Genomic DNA, 16,292 nt, shown 5'->3' on the forward strand with positions numbered 1-16,292 from the left:
TGAGAGATGTGAGAGCTGTCCAAGCCCTGGTGTGACTTGCCCGAGGGTAGACCCGTACTCAGGGCCCAGGTACAAAAGAAAAATGCTCAGCTCACCTGGGCAGGAATTGGATGGCCTCTTCACGAAACAGAGGCCCCGCTGTGCTGTGGAGTGACTGGAGATCCAGTTCGACGCATGCAACCATTCAGCTTGCGTGAGTGCCTACTACATGCCAGGCACACGGGGGAGTCACGCACTGCAGAGCTGGAGGGCAGCTGGGAGGCCGGTGCTCACTAGGGGCCCCGGGAAGTGAAGTAACCTGACGAGGCTGAGCCGGAAGCGGAGTTCCCCTTTTCTGTTTCTCTTCATGATCCACTCCATCCCGTCTTCTCCCAGGAAATTATTTTATAATAGATGAGACATGTTTTCCCGGGAAGCCTCAAAATTGAGGGTAGGAGACAAAAATGTCTGGGGGTTGTGTTGTGATTTGCAGGGTCATTCAGGCTGACAATGCCCATGAGGAGAGGCCAGTGGCCTTGGCTCGGACCTTCTCCTTTCTCATTGAACACAGCCAGGGGCCTTTCCCCATTCTCCCTGAAGGACCATCTCCCACCCAAATCCATTGTTGCTATCCCTAGAATCAGGTGGCCTCCCCCACTTGCTTGTCCCGTAAAGGTGAACAACCGCTAAAAAATGCAGGAAGGAAATCTACTTTCCATCTCTCCAGCTTCCTCTTGTTGCTCTTTCCTTGTACTCACCTCGCTTCCCCATTCCCCCAATCAGAGGAACTCGGATCCAGTGCAAAGAGCACACAGTGGAATGAACTCTTAGAAGTCAAACAATGATTGAACTCAACTTACATCACTCATGAGCCGTGTGATCAGGAGCAAGTTACTCAATCTCCTGTCTCGATGTCATCATGTACAGGTTGAAATGAACAATGTCCTGCTCTCAGAAGTGTTGCGAGAGCCCTAGCACACCCACGGCCCTCCGTATGTGAATGTGGCATATAAATAAAACCCAATGATGTAGGGATGTCTTAATTTGACTGCTTATTCCAATCTATTCTGGCATGTTGTTGTTTGTTTGTGTGCTTGTTAAATGACAGGGCGAGAGCTGGAGCAAGAAAGGATAAAGATGAGGAGGAAGAGCGTCCTTCAGCAGCCTGACCTTTGTGCCTTTCCCAGATCACTCCTGGCCTCACCCTGACACCACCGCCAGTTGGAGTTTCCCTTCCCCTCACTGCCTGCACGTCCCATGTGCTCCCACCAGTGAGCTGGCCCAGTCACAAAAGTCCCGAGAGACCCCCAGCGTCTGGATTTTCCTCTGAAGTGGCAATGCCCTGATGAGGGTCTCATGTGACTTCCTAAGTCACCATTCTCATCTCTGGGCTCCTTTACCAACAAGGCCCAGTGAAGAAAGGGGTGGGGGCCCTGAGGAGGAAGTGTTTTTGTCTGAGTCCAGTTCCCACGTCTGCCAGCAGCAACATCCTTTAGAAGAGCTAGAGGGCTCTGAGCTTGTCTGGGACCCAAAGGGGTGCTGCTCTGTTCCTCTGAGAATGTGGCAGCTGTGTTTTTCAGAGATAGTTTCTGATGGTTAATTTTATGCGCTAAAGTGACTGGGCCATGGGGTGCCCAGACATTTGGTCAAATATTATTCTGTGAGGGTGTTGCTGGATGAGATTAACATTTGAATGGGTGGACTGAGTAAAGCAGATTGCCCTCCTCACGGGGGTGAGCCTCCCCAGTCAGGTGAAGGCCTGACTAAAACAAAAAGGCTGATGAGGTAGGAACCTTGCCTGCCTGACTGCTAAAACTGCAGCCCTTTCCTGCCCTTGGACTAGAACTCACTGACTACAAACCCCATGACTTCTCAGCTTCCATAGACATGTGAGCCAATTCCTTATAATCCATCCATCAGTTCGTCAATCATTAATCAATCTCCTACTGGTTGTTTCTCTAGAGAACCCTAATACATGCCAGCACCAGTAACCATTAGGACTTTTGTTCCCATCCCACTTGCTGTCCTTACTAGGCAACTCTGATACTCCCCGTAAGAGGTGAGGAATATGTTTCTCCCTTTGAAGGTTGGGGGAGGGTTTGTAACTGCAGCAGAAATGACACTGAGTGACTGCCAAGGCTAGTTCATAAAAAGTAACCGAGCTTCTGCCTCGTTCTTTTATTATCGCCATCCTAGCTGGTGTAGCACAGGGAAACCCAGAGTCCAAAGGTTCACGAAATCTGGAGGCAGGGCAGGGGCCAGGCCCAGTCCCCACCTCCCGCAGCCTGGCTCCTCCCCCACTGGCCGGTTGGTTAGCTTCTGCTCCACCTGACCTGAGTCCCTTAAGGACACAGTGCAGAACAGATGCCTGGCACCTAGAGTCATTATAGGAAAACAGGCCCTCGTCCTGGGACAATGGTGCTGGTTTTCTACTGTCCAGGGACAGTTACCCCGTGGGAGCGATGATGTGGTCCTGGTGCTGGGTCCTCCCACCTTCATTCCCAGATCCTGCACACCGCCCTTGCTCTGACCCTGGAGTCTCCCAGGGTGCACCTTCCACCAAGGAGAGGAAGAGAGAGGAAAGTTATCTCCCTGTGGAAGGCCAGTGCTGGGGTCTCAGCCAGAACACCGTAGCAACCCAGTTCAGGGAGGCAGAAATAGAGAGGAGAGTAGACAGACAGACAGGGGAAAGCACAGACAGCTGAGAACCAGAGGGGCCAGGAGATGACACGTATTCAGCCAGTGTTGACGCAGAGCCTGCCCTTTGCCAGCTCTGCTCTGCCCTGAGGGTAAGACGAGGAAAGATGACTGAGCCCCCGCCCTGCCCGTGGGGCACTTGGAGTCTAGTCAGGACTTGACCCTTCGGCAAATAAATTCAAATACTTAGTCACATGAGGAAGGTCAAAAAGGCAGCTGTAAGGGACTGAGCCTGGCCGCCCCAGAGCCCCAAGGATGGAGGCAGAGGGAGGAGTCCCTGAGCTGGTTCTGAAGCTCTGTCAGCTGGCTTTTCCATCCTGCCCTTTGAAGTCTTAACACACGTAACATACTCCTGAGCCCTTGCTGCGTGCCAGGCACTGTTCTGTGCCCTTTCCATATTGGACATCATTTAATCGTCACCAAGCCTACATGATTGACAGATAGATGTCCATTTGGCAGATGAGAAAACCTAGGCGTGGGAGGCATGAGCTCACACTGCCGGCCAATCACAGAGGCAGAATTTGAACACCGGCATTTGGGTTTGTGGGCCCTTGCTGTAGTCACGCCCTGCTGGCCTTCTGCAGAATGTTACAGGAGAGTGAGACCGAGAGGACCTTGTGAAGTCATTTATGTCTGCGTCCAACGCTGCCGGGTCCTTTAGATCCCAACAGTGCTTAAAAAAACAGGGATGCCCACGTCCCACTGTGGAGAGAGTCCTACTCAGATAGTCTGATGTGAGGCTCACAGAGCTGGGCTTTCACCTTCCGCCTGGATGATTTTTCTGGTCAGACACTGACCTAATCCTAGCTGATTTACCACTAAAATTTCAAGGTGAGGAAAGCAACTCAGAGGAGGGAAGGGAAGGGCCCAGGATCACATGGTCAGGTGGAGGCTGAGCCAGCCCCAGAAACAGGCTCTGTCAGCATCCCCTGTGGATCCTAATAAGTAAATTCACTTCTCATGTTGGTCCAGGTATGTAGTGTCCACAGGATCACTCGGCAGTCACATATGTCCGGTGACTTGAGAGTCTCTAAGGGACATCTCCCACGGCCAGTCCACCATGGTTCTGAGATCTCCACCATCCTAGACAAGGCCACCGAACTGCAAATGACTTACCTGGAAACAGTAGGACACTAACAGCCTTCGGGACCTTTGTTCAACAGATCTAAACTTTAGAGGGCTCAGACGACGCACAGCTGTGCTTTGGCAGAGAAGAATGAGAAGGAGATGAAAGTATGAAGTCTGAGCATTAACACGGTTCTCAGGAATGGAGGGGGAGGCCACCAAAGACAAGTTTTGTCCCTCACAGTTTTGCCTGGTCCTACTTGGAACTACATCTCCTCACTTCAGCTGCAAAACCATGGAGGAACATGACACAGGAAGCATCTACTCTCCCGTCCCTTTCTCGGACACCCCACAGAGAGAGAGGCAGAGCTGTGAAAACTCAGTACAGCATGGCGCCCCCCCCCCCCCGCCCCCGAGAAGCCAGCCCGGATCGGAGGGACAGCATGCAAGCGTTACTAACCGGGGTGCTCTCTGGTTAAGTAAATCCCCTTGGATGGAGATAGCATTGGTCCCTTTATTACATAATTCCCTGCAGGAGCAGCTAACCCTAGGATTTCCTTGAAAGACACAGCCTCCAGGAAAAAGCCACTTTAGGTGATGTATGTGTTCCGGTGAACTCAAGGGCAATTCTAAACAGCCACACGTGCCTCACGTGCCTCACGTGGGTGCCCACGAACCGCTGACATAACAGCCCCACTGGAGGCCCCTGTGGTTTCTTTTCGGGGAAGGCCTCCTCCCCTGAAGTCAGCCCACGCTAATCTTTCAGTCACACCCTCCAACTTTTCGGAAGGGACTGCCTAAACCTGGCCAGAAGATAATCCCCTTCATTGCTTCATTTAAAAAAAAAAATCTCTAAGTGCCCAGTTTTGAAAAAGGCATCTGGCTGCATTTCAGGAAAAAATTATCTTCATCCTCCACAGTGAATCACCCAAGCTGCCCAAAGGATGGCAGATTGCACCATCTCCAAATACCCTAAAGATCTGGGTTATCGACTCATCGTCCCCAACCTCTGGCTAGAATGTCAGTGGGTCAAAGAAGGGGAAGGCTTGAGAGAGCATCTGACCCAAGGACTCGAACTCAACGTTCACGGGAGACCGGCAAGTAAAGCAGTGCGTGAAGGAAGCCAGGTGGGGACCGCTGTGCCTCCCAAGAGTCCATACCTCACCCGAGGCAACGCGGTGCCCCAAACTTGAAGCCCAGGCTCTCTGACTCCACCCCCATGGCCTTTGCCCTTGGGCCAGGTGTGTCTATTTCCTAGAGCTTCCATGACGAATTACACAAACTCGGTGGCTTAGGACAACGAAACGTGCCATCTCACAGTTCTGCAGGCCGAAATCCGGGTGTTGACAGGGCCACACTCCCTCTGAAGGCTCTGAGGGCAAATGTGTCCTGGCTTCTCGCGGCTTCTGGCGGCTCCAGGCATGCCTTGGTGCACGGCTGTGCAGCCTCGGTCTCGGTCTTCCTGTCACCTTCTCTGTGTGCCTGTCTCCTCTTCCGTGTCAGAGAGACGGTTGTCGTTGGATTTAAGGCTCACCTAAATAACCCAGGATGACATCCTGAGATCCTTAATTTGATTACATGCCCAGAGACCTTCTTTCCAATAAAGCCACACTTCACATTCTGGGTGTTAGGACATGGGTATGTGTTTTAGGGGGCCACCATTCAAGCCACACCAGACCAGAGTGAAAAGAAGGTCAATGAGACCCTTCGGGACCTGCAGGTGGATTCTAGCAACATGATTCCCTTTTTCTAAGGGAAATTCTTCTCCACGTTTGTTCTCTTGCCTTTGTTAGCTGAGTCTCTTCTTGAAACTTCAGCACAACCTCAGGGGTAGACTCGGGTTAACTAAGAACCCAGGCTATCTTGAACTGCTACCAATCTTTATACAATATTTATTTATTTTTATTCAGGTGAAATTCACATGACATTAAATGAACGATTTGAAAGTGAACAGGTCAGCAGCATTTAGCACATTCACGATGTTGTGCAACCACCATCTCCAACTCATTCCAAAACATTTTCATCACCCCAAACAGAACCCTGTGCCCAGTAAAGAGTTACCTCCCATTTCTCCCTCCCTTCAACCCCCGGCTGCTGTGATCTTGACTACTCTCACTCTTCTTTGATCCTGGCAGCCCGCAACACCTTTCCTGTTCATGGAGAACTTCTTTCTACCTTTTAGTCCATTCTCCACCATTCCCTCCTCTCTCCTCCCCACGCCTCCCCTGGCCCAGTGCCACCAGAGCTGTCTCTTCCCCATTCCAGAAGTGCTCCTAACAAATTCTAGCATGCACCAGAATCACCAGGAGGACCCGTTCAAGTACAGATGGCTGGTCTCCAGCCTCAGAGTCCACATTTCGCTGGGTCTGGGGTGGGGCCAAGAATTAGCATTTTTCTCCCAGGTGGTGCTGGTCCAGGGCCTGCAATGAGAAGCACTGCGCTGGCGCAGCCTCCATTTAAACCATTAGGGTGCAAAGGTGCCCTGTGGTCACTCAATCCATCTGTGGGATTTACCCCCAAATTCCAGAGGCATGGGTGGTTGATCTAGTTTCCATTCCGCCTAACCACTTCACATCTCTGATGAGAATCAAAAACCCTGGCTCCACTCCTCTCCCCTCTTACTTCTCCAAGTCAGAGCTGAGGAAACCCAAGGAACTAGGACTTATCCTCAGAGAACAGGAAAATCCTGTCCCTAGCAGGGGAGATGGCAGCCTTGGTGACGAGCCTGAGGTTAGGTACTCTCCATGGACTGAGAAAGTGGGCACTGTGGAGCTGGCTCCCGGCCACTCTGGGATGATTGCAGAGAAAACACCCAACGCCATCTCCACCTACCCGCCCACCCACACTCCTCTGTCCTCACCATCCCCACGTGCCCAGAGTCCCGCAATGCGTCCCCAGGGTGAGGGTCAGATGCCAGCAGACTCTCTTCCCAGGATGTTGAGCAACGCTCAGTGAGGTATTTCCAGCACTCGTGTACTCCCCGACAGCCTGCAAGACATTTTCTCTCAGGAATTTCAACACACATAGCCAGTGCTTTGTGCTGATGTGAATGAGGGCTTGTCCAGGCGCCAGTGTTTCACCACACAGGAGATTAGCAAACAGGAGCCCAGGCCTCTGAGTGGCCACATTGCAGCCTCAATGATCTGCCCTCAGATTACGCAAAAATGTCAAACCGCTCTAGAAAAAGAATGGGAGGGGGCGTCAGTCCCATTCGAAGGCCTAATGAATCTAGACCATCTGCTGTTGTCAACCCTTTTAAAGTCAAGCACCCTCCGCCAGTTTTCTGAAGACGGTCTGAACTACGCATGGGCCACGCACTGGAGCCAGAATCTTGCTCACAGAATCCTGCTAACAGGGTGTTGACACTCAAATCTCCTCTCGCTTTCCTTACGCCCTCACACATGGAATTTTTGGGAAAAAAGCTAAGGGGTCAAGTGCCCATGGTGCTAGTTCACATAGGGCTCTGCTGACCCAAGGGAATGGGCGACTCTCAATGAAGTGGACCCAAGTGGGGAGGAAGGGCTGACTTGGCTGTTTGGGTGCAAGCAACCAGCTGGGGTTGAGCTGAGGTCTCCTGCTAAGACGGCGTGTCTGCCCCATATCTCAGTTCCTTGTCCTGTGGTCTTGGGAGGCTTTCTGAGGGACCTGCATGGGTTTGCTCTGGCTGCCATAACTACGTACCACAGACTGGGTGGCTTCAACACCAGAAATGTATTTCCTTGCCGTTCTGGAGACAGGAAGTCTGAGGTGTTGGCAAGACTGGTTTCTTCTGAGGACGCCCTCCTCGGCTTGCAGATGGCTACTGTCTTCTGGTGCCTTCACGCGACCTTCCTCTGTGTGTGCTGCATCTTAATCTTCTTTTCTTATAAGGACACCCGTCATATTGCATGAGGGTCTATCCCGTGACCTAGTTTTACTTGACTACATCGTTAAAGGCCTCATTCCCAAACACAGTCACCTTCTGAGGTACTGGGGGTTGGGACCTCAACATATGAATTTGGGGAAAGGGGCACAATTTGGTCCATAACAGTATTATTCATTTAAACCATTTACCAAATGTCACTGATTGTAAGATGCGCATTTTTTCATATTTTAACATCTCAGAAATCAGGCCCCATCTAACAGTCTATGGCGTTCAGGGGTTAATTGTAGATATATTTTTCTAATAATGGTGTACATTTAAAAATGACTTCTTGGACCCAAGGATTTACTGAAGTGTAATAGTCCTCACAATGCCCCACTGAAATCCATACTTTTTTACCCCCATTGTACAAACTGGGAAATAGAAAGACTCAGGGTAAGCAGTTTGCCAAAGGACAGCAGCTAGTGAAGGGCGGAGCTGGGTCTCGAACCCAGTCAGTCTGACTCCCGCGCTCACCCCCTAAACCGCTGTTCTGGACGGTCCCACGGCTTGCTGTGAGCCTCACGGAGTTAGTACATGTGAGGCCGATGCTCGATGGATGTGAGCAGCTTAGTTCAGGGGATCAAAAACGGCATGTGTGTGCCTTGTAAATCACAGAGAACTGGACATGTGCTCCTGCGAGCAAGGTCATCCCCGAAGCGACATATGGCCTTCCCTCTTCATGAGCAAAAATTTTCAATTTAATAAATATAATGATACACTGAAACGAATACAAAATAATGTAAACTGTAATTGAAAAAAATTTAAAACGTTAAAAAAAGAACCTAAAAAATAACAAAAGTTTACCTATTTGTTTCTTTAACCGGAATCTATGCTTTCTAATTATCTATATACTAGGTTTGATGACTTTTGCAGTATAAAAAAATGAACAAGAAATATCCTTCATTTTGGGGGATTTTGGATCAGGCAGAAAAAAAGATAGGTAATGAGTAGGCATACACATCAAGGCGGTGTGTGACGAATGCCACCTGTGAGGGAGGCGGGAGTCATGGTCACAGTGGAGAGGATGGACATTGTTTCCAGCTTGGCGGTCAGAACCATGGCGTCTCAGAGCTGGAAACATTCTAGCTGGGACTGAAATGATGAGTAAGATTTCAAAAGGTTAAGAGTGGACCGGAGAGTGGATGGAGGCAGAAACAACACGGACGAAGGCCCGGACATGAAGATGTGCCGTGGAGGTGCTGTCTCGGCTGAGCGACGGCTGTGCGGGAGAAACAACTGAAGATGAAGCTACGATGGTATGCAGAGGGGGCCAACTTGTTGGGGGCCCTGGATGCCACAGTAATTAATGTATATGCGTGGGGAAATTCGATCAGAGACAGTGTGGGGGTCGCAGTGATATACAGAGAGGAAAGACGGTGGGCTGAGCCTGAGGAGGAGGTCGAGCTCCTGCTTGCTACAGTGGTCCAGGTGTAGGATGACTGGCTCGTCCCAGGTTTCCCAAGATCTTGCCCGTTTCAGGAAGGGAAGTCTTTCATCCTTCAGGCTCAGGCTCGCCAGGATGGTTGGTCCCACTCTCAGCACGAGAGAAGGATGCTCTAAACTTGGTGCAGAAAATGGAGAGGGAGGAATTCCATCAAGGCTAAAGATATAGTGAAGGAACCACATATCCCACGTGGGAACTGGTTTGGTGGTGAGAGGGGTAAAAGATGAGGAAGATTTAAGAATATTTCAGTTTGTGAGCCCGGTTATTTAGGGAAATAAATAAGTATGCCAGGGAGGGAAACTGGGTTTGGAGAAATAGATGAGGGATTTCATTTCAGATGTTCTAATTTTAGATGGTTTGGGCCAGCCAGATGGGCTGTGAGTGTGTGGACTTGGGGACAATCAGAGCTGCCAAGAACAGACTGGGGAGCCATGCCCTGGAATTCAGCCACTGCCCGAAGTTGTGATAAGCCCGCCAAGGGCACTCTGCAGGGCGGGGGGGGGGGGGGGGTTGCGGTGAGGCCACAGCCTAAACAATGGTTCTCAAACTGTACACTGGACAGAATTACCGGGGGTTTGCAAACTCCAGACCAAATCAGGACTCTGGGTTCAGGACCTGCATCTTCAACACCAGGTGTCCAGGAGGTTCTGTGCAGATGGTCCAAAGACCATAATTTGAGAAACTCTGGCCCAGAGATGTGGGGTCAGAGAATAGGCAGTGATGGGCAGGTCTCCAGATCCTCTCTGCCCTCTCCCAGGCCTCCACTTTCAGATATGGCGACTGCAAGCACTGGCTGGCAGTGCCCCCGGCTCCCCTTGGCAGCCTTATACTTGACTGTCTGGTTCTCAAGCAAACAGGGCCCCTAGGTGTGGGTGTGCCCAACACTCAACCTCCTGTCCACAATGGGTGCTGCTGGGAATATCAATTGATTCCCTTGTCCCCAAAAAACTGACCCTGTGTGTTCTGAATTTTATCAAGAAGGTAATTGTAACCTAAGCTAAAGAATTCTGGGGGTTCACCTAGCCAGGTTACCTGTTTGAGTGAGTCACTCTCATTAGTCACTACAGACAAACATAAGGGGGTGTCTGAGAGAGTCACAGTCAGGCAGAGGCAAATCATTGATCTGAGGTTTCCCGGGGTCACATGTTCCGACGACCAGAACGGGTTCAGTTACGGGCTCAGAGCGGGGGCCTGAAATAGACTGTAAACAACACGTGTGAGAGGTGGCCCACTGGCCCCACTCTCTTGCTCCTTCTCCGACCCACAAAGATTCTGCTTGATCTGTAGCCCGCTTCTCAGAGACCATTATAATATCCACGGGGCCTACACCTGGAAAAGGACAGGGAGGAAGCGGCTGTCAGCACTTGCGCCTGGGCTGGTGATAGAGCAAATAAACCCACAGCCCAGTGCCCAGTACCCTGTGCAGTGAACAGTAATCACCTCGTAAATGTTTTCGAGTGTTGTAGGCTCAAGTACAACATATCATTTGTTACTTTCAATGAACATAAGGTAAGGAAACTGAGCCCCCTTTTCACTGATTTTGCAGTTGATTTTATTCAATTTCATCTGAAAGAATCCCAAAAGCTTCCCTACTTACAAACTTCAACATTCAAACCCTCATGGACCAAAAGTCACTCCTAGCAACATCATGTCCCTGGGTGCTACTGACAGACAACATTAGTGGTCGTGTAAGATTATTTCATCCTCAGCCACTGGCTTAGGCCACTGTGACTTAATTTGCTTATTTCCATTCGTTTGACAAAGATTCACTGAGCACACACTACATACAAGTAAGGTAGTATTCTAGATGCATGCACTACATGAATGAACAGCCCAGAAAAAAAGCTCTACCCTCATGGGGGTTATACTTTAGGCAGCAATGAGGGTGAGCATACAGAGACATGATAAATAAGTAAATCACGTACTATGTTAAAAGGAGGTGAAGGCCATGACTACCAAGGCAATGGGGAAAGAGCATGCAATTTTACATAGCGTTACGCAGGCAGGCCTCATGAAAAGTCAGCACTTGAGTAAAGGCTTAGAGATTTTGGGGATGAGAGAAAAGAAAGATGGGGCTGCTCTCAACCGAAATTGAGGAGCCTGCAGCAAGCTGTCTTAGAGCTCAAGTTTGGGACATACTCCACCAAATCCCAAGTGGAGGTGTCAAGAGGCAGTTGTTTTTGGTTTTGTTTTCAAATTCGGGATCCTGGAGCCAGGTCTGGGATAGACATATAAAACTGGGAGTGCTTGACATATACAATGATCTTTAAAGCGCTGATACTTGCTGATGTCACCAAGGGAAGGAGTGCGCATAGAAAAGAGAAATAGGAAGTGAGCCGGTGTCAGGAAGAAAAGGAGAAATCTGCAAAGGACCAGACTAGATACAGGAGGAGAGGCAAGAGTGCATGGTTCCTGGAAGCCAACTGAGGAGGCTGTTCCCTGGAGAAGGGAGCGGCCAGCTGTGTCAAATGCCGTTGGTAAGTCAACTGAGATGACCAGTAGCACTGATCATCAGATTCAGCAATATGGCCTTAACAAGAGCTTCTTCTGATGAGCACGGGGTATGAAAGTCTGCCTCGAGAGAGTTGGGAGAGAATGCGGGTGGAGAGATTGGATACAGTAAGTGTAGACATTCTTTCAAGGATTTCTGCTGCAACAGGGAGCAAGGAACGGGGCAATCACTGGTGAGAGAAATGGGATTCAAACAAGACTATGTTTTAAGAGAGAAAAAATGGTGATGTGAAAGAGGTGGAACCTTCTAAAACCATACCCTTGAAAAAGCAAGAGGGATTAGATCTAGTGCACAAACTAAGAGATCTTTAGATGTGAGCACTGAGTCCATCTCCGGCAGGTGGGAAGGCAGCATACGTGAGTACAAATGTGGGGAAGAGGAAGGTGGAGCTTTAGAGTTGTAGGGAGTCATTCTCTTCTGATGGCTCAAGTCTTCTCGGGGAATGAGAAACAAGGTCATCAGCTGAGAGTGAGATGAGATAGGAGGGTTGTGGGAAGAAGAGAAATCATGAGCTGATGATTGTTTGGGCTTCCGAGGGAGTGATGGGAGTGTGCTGCACTGTGTCTTCCTGAGAGTGCTGGAGGCCTCACCGGGGACTGTCGTCCTGACTTCAACCTGACGCCAATGAAGCTGAGGGGTTTCCTCTAGCCGTGTTCAGTCGCACACACGCCGATGTCGGTGGGGAGCAGGCATGAACAGGGTTGTGGTCTTTGCCAAACTAGCAATTTTGTAAGAGAGGCCAAGAGAGCTGAGGATTTTCAAGGAGTGATTGGCAATGATTAACCTTGGGATATATGTAGAGAAGGAGGGAAAAGATGACACCAAGGGGGTAAAGAACAGGAACACATGTAGGACAGAGTGAAGGGAAGTTCTAGTGGGGCTGTGAACTTCTGGAGCCAGGCTACTAGGGTGACTGAGTTGGACAGACAGGAGGTGATAATGTGAAATTGGGAGGCGTGAGCTTGCAATACAAGGAATTGCACTTGTCGGTGATGACCTGACCTGGAGTGTGACATGAGCATTGCAGGAGAAGAGGTCACAGAACTGAGAAGCCAGGCACTGGGAAGACCATGTATAAAAATCCTGAAATCACCACACATTAAGGTAAGAGAGAAACTGGAGAGGGTGACAACAAACCAGGAGCTCAAATCTGTTAGAAGTGAGGGGGAGTGACCGCCTTCACACTTGGCAGCCACAAGGATGGGTTTTGAGTGATATAATCTGAAATGAGAGTCAAAGCTGGATATGCCTGGGGAGGAGATGGGGGAAAGGGCTTTAAGAGGCCAGGGGATTTGGGAGGAACACCAGCTCCCCTCCAGGCCCAGTGGTACAAAGACTACAGAAGAAAATAATCTCCCTTTGAGGGGCTCCAGGGGAAGCACTGTCCTCGGGAGGTCTCAGGCAAGGCCTGGTGGGATTTGGCTGACGATGGACCAGGAATTACAGAGATACAGCCGAGGAGGTTCAGGAGTTGGGAAGAGGAGAGAGGTGGGGCTAGAGTACCGAGTATGCAGAACCTATAGGAGTTACAGGGTGGGAGATGAGAGGTCAGTAGTATTAGCCACATCGTATTTGACATAATCAGAAATAGTAAGAGTGTTGAAGGTCCTGGTAAGGAGAGAAAGACTTTCTAATGAAACAAATACAAATACAAGAATACTGAAAGTGATGAGAAAATGTTAAATGTTGCTTGTTTGGAGACACTTTGAACTTGCAAACAACAAGATTTAAGAATGACCTTAAAAGTCAAGTGCAATGGTGGTTTTCAGAAACTGAGGGGCAGGGGAGATGAGGAGTTGCGGATCAATGGGTGTAAAGTTAGGCAAGATGAATAAGTTCTAGAAATCTGCTGAACAACATCACATCTGTAATCAACAATACTGTGTTACACGCTTAAATACCATAATACAATTACATTAAAAAATAAAGAATGACCTTCAGAACCTAACCTATTTATGAGTAAAGAAGTTTCACTAAATTTCATAAGTTCACTAATCAATATTCTCAACATGTGTCCTGCCTATAAGATGCAGGTAATATATCATAGCTGTTATTGCAAATAATTAATCTTTAATTCCACATTACTCTTGCTGTTGAATTACTTTTGGTGTTAATGCAATCAGAGGAAGAGAAGAAAACTGTTTGGATGATAAAGCTCTGACCTAAAAGTGCTTATTGTCAGATTCATACAATGGTGGGTCTAAAACAAGTGTCTAAGGGAATCGCCTAATTAATCCAACTGTACCCTGCTTCCTTTGCAGCCTGCAGTGTCCGCATCATTATGGATGAAACGAGACATTCACATGGACTACAGAGTCCAGTGGAGGAAAAGGGACAGCATGGCTTTTCTCTCAAGGGGAGCAAAAACCACGGCCTCTGCCATGACAGGCCTCTATTGGGTTTCTCCACCCATTACATGATGGTCCTCCTTTACTGTACACGGGTTTGATTTAGTTGGTTACCTTTTACAAAAAACAGAGGAGCCAATGCTGCTAATCACATCACAGAAGAGGGATATTTGCAAATGAAAAGGCGAAAGTAGTTGAACCAGTTACACTCATCCTTGGAAGGTTTAGCATGTTTTTTAGGAAGTTGCTTTGCAGTAAATGTCCTCAATTCAGGGTGAGGGAGTTTTAGCAAAAAGCAAGACTCATAGCGACCTAGGTACATTGCAGGCCGGATTCCCCACAGGAGAACCTATCCGTGGGCGTGGGTCCTGTGCATCTCTGAGTGGGAGCTGGGCCCATGCCACGCAGAATGGCCTACTACATGGAATCATATATCACCTTATGAGAACTCAGTTGTCTTAGTCCATGTGGGCGGCCATAACAGAGTACCATAGACTGGGTGGCTGACAAACAACAAAGTTCACTCCTCACCATCCTGGGGCTGTGAAGTCCAAGGTAGGGGCCAGCAGAATGGGTGTCTGGTGAAGGCCCACTTCCTGGCCCACAGAGGGTCATCTTCCCATTGTGTCTTCACGTGGTTGAAGGGCAAGGGGGCTTCTGTAAGGGGATTAATCACCTCCCAAAGGCCCCACTTCCAAATCCCGTCACATCAGAGGAATAATTTACATATGAATTTGGGGAGTGGGGAACAAGCATGCACTCTATAGCATCAGTTCATAGTTGCATTGCTATTTACTTTTTCATGTATTTACTTCTTTACCTTTGAACCTACTCACAAGCTCCTGGAGGGAAGGCTGTCCTTTGTATATGTATCACTAACAATAAACATTTGATGGTGGATTGCGCTGGTCTGCCCCAATCCACAGACTCCAAGGGACTTGGTGCTTCCTTCAGATCTGCATCGACTGTGTAGACACAGACAGTGTTAAGTATCACTCCAGAGTGCCTGCTTATTGTTTGGAGTATAATGTCTTTTGGCCATTTCAAAGGAGACGACCCCAGGCCAAAATAGCCCCCTGGTTTATTTATCTTGTAACGACACTGATTAGACATTAACAGTGTCATGATTTCTTCAGTTACAAATGTGTTATCTTGTCCTGAAAAGCTAAGACTTTGATATTACTCATCTACACATCTCTAGCTGTTTGCCTATTGTCTGGCACCTATCAGGGAAGGAAGAACGGGAGGAAGGAAGGGAGGGAGGGAGGGAGGGAGAGAGATGGGGACGGAAGAAGGGAAAGTGCTTGTTGACCTGAACTGAAGAGATTTCACAAGTAGGAGCCAAAATGACCGAGGTCAGAATTACACAGTGTGACTTTAGGAGGCCGGGAGAGTTTTCTGTCGCCCACATTTTTTTAAATATCCGAACGGGGCCGGAGGTTGCACCAGAAGGGCTTGGTCTCTTCAGGACTAAGGCCTAGATTGCATCCCAGCGCGGTTCTCCCAGGACGAGGTTCCATTTGAAGCTGCTGTATCCTAGGAGACTTGGAGGGTCATGAGGACCCCAAGTGTTCCAGAGTTCTGGGGCAGGACACAACGTGTCCACTACACAGTTTGCCCAGGGTCTGAACGCCAATATTGCAGTTCCCCAGAACTATGGTCTGCGAGACTGCTCACACAGGGGAGAGGGAATGGGCTACCGAGAAGATAAGAGAGCAGTAACTCTTAACCGTGCAATTCATTTGCAGCTCGTATTATACCACCCTCCTGCCAGCTCTGTTGTTTTAAGTCCCCTGCCCCATGATTAATAAAATGAAATCACTTCTCACCTTGCAGTGCATTTCACACACATTTAGAAAAGGGACTTGGGCTCCTTCATGCCAACTCTCCTTTCACAATTTAGAGATAAAAATCAGAAACCGATCTCACCTTTGACAGAGTTATGCCGATTGCTTCGGGCAGGACAGGAGTAGGCTGCCATGCCAGTGAAGCCAACCTAGTAATGGGGAATAAGCCAAGTGAAATTCTGTGCTGTCTGCGTACAGGAAAATGCCATCAGCGCTCCATGGACGTGACACACCATTCAAATGGGGACAACGGAGTGATTCAGGAGGCAACAACGACTCCTCTGTGAGGGTGGTTGACTCTTTTCTCAGGGTCACAGGCTGATGACCCGATACTAGGAGGACGTGCTGGAATTTTCCTTGATACTTTCGTCTGCTGCCAGAATCTAATACTGCAAATAAAACACTGGAAGATTCGTGGCGCTTTTCCATTTTTCAGTGTGTTTTTCAATAAACGCCCATCTTAAATCAATGCTTTTCAATTAATTTTACAAAAATG

The 16,292-nt window shown here is 49.0% G+C and overlaps 1 long non-coding RNA gene across 1 annotated transcript; it reads right to left on the reverse strand.

Annotated features, from left to right (window-relative positions):
- Window positions 1–2,137: 2,137 nt before the first annotated feature.
- Window positions 2,138–14,603, reverse strand: LOC118497435. The gene is made up of 3 exons (XR_004899964.1): window positions 14,368–14,603; window positions 6,307–6,316; window positions 2,138–2,148 (listed from the first exon to the last, which is right to left on the reverse strand). It is a non-coding gene; the product is annotated as an uncharacterized LOC118497435 (long non-coding RNA).
- Window positions 14,604–16,292: the final 1,689 nt, after the last annotated feature.

The sequence above is a fragment of the Phyllostomus discolor genome, chromosome 11, assembly GCF_004126475.2.
Source record: "Phyllostomus discolor isolate MPI-MPIP mPhyDis1 chromosome 11, mPhyDis1.pri.v3, whole genome shotgun sequence".
Classification (NCBI taxonomy): Eukaryota; Metazoa; Chordata; class Mammalia; order Chiroptera; family Phyllostomidae; genus Phyllostomus; species Phyllostomus discolor.